Raw genomic sequence first — 866 nt, forward strand, 5'->3', positions numbered from 1 at the left:
TAATGGGTGCGTTCAGCAGAACGTTTGTTTTGCAACTGTTGTAAGTTTCCTTCGCGCTAATTGGATCATACTTTTAGATCTAGAAGAATGGTCCTATCTCAGCAGACAATCATAAAACGGTTGAAAAACTGTTGAGTCTGCTGAACGCAGCCATTGGGTGTAAAGTCACTAGATTTATAAAGTACCGCAAACTCTTTCGGAAATGATGCATCAAAATGGCCGAAGTGTATTGTACATAGTATATGGGTGCGTTCAGCAGAACGTTTGTTTTGCAACTGTTGTAAGTTTCCTTCGCGCTAATTGGATCATACTTTTAGATCTAGAAGAATGGTCCTATCTCAGCAGACAATCATAAAACGGTTGAAAAACTGTTGAGTCTGCTGAACGCAGCCATGATTCAAACTACACCAACGTACACATTGGGTCAATTGGGTGCAGCTAACCTTACCGTACATTTCTTCAAAACGTTTTCAAGCGTCAATATCGATGTTGAAGGCGTAAATTTATCATTGTGTGTTATTAACACAATAAAAACCTCTTCGAGATTATTTTTTCCCGTTTATCAGTATTGTGTTGTTAAAATTAATAATGCCAGGTTGTTACGTGCCTAATTGCAAAAACAGTGCCGCAAAAGGTTTCCGTTTGTTTCGCGTGCCAAAAGGTGAACGTAGACAACAATGGCTCAAATTAATCGGAAGAATTGAAATATCAGAATGGTCTTATGTTTGTGAAGTATGATGAAAGTTATAAATATTATAATCTTATGAGACCTTGGATGTTTTCCAGCAAGGACACAGTCAGACACAGCGAATTATTGCATCCTTGTTGTTTGCCTATTGTTGGGGTTTGTATTGTATTCGTTTATT

Source organism: Mycetomoellerius zeteki, unplaced genomic scaffold (assembly GCF_001594055.1).
Source record: "Mycetomoellerius zeteki isolate Tzet28-1 unplaced genomic scaffold, Tzet1.0 scaffold566, whole genome shotgun sequence".
Classification (NCBI taxonomy): domain Eukaryota; kingdom Metazoa; phylum Arthropoda; class Insecta; order Hymenoptera; family Formicidae; genus Mycetomoellerius; species Mycetomoellerius zeteki.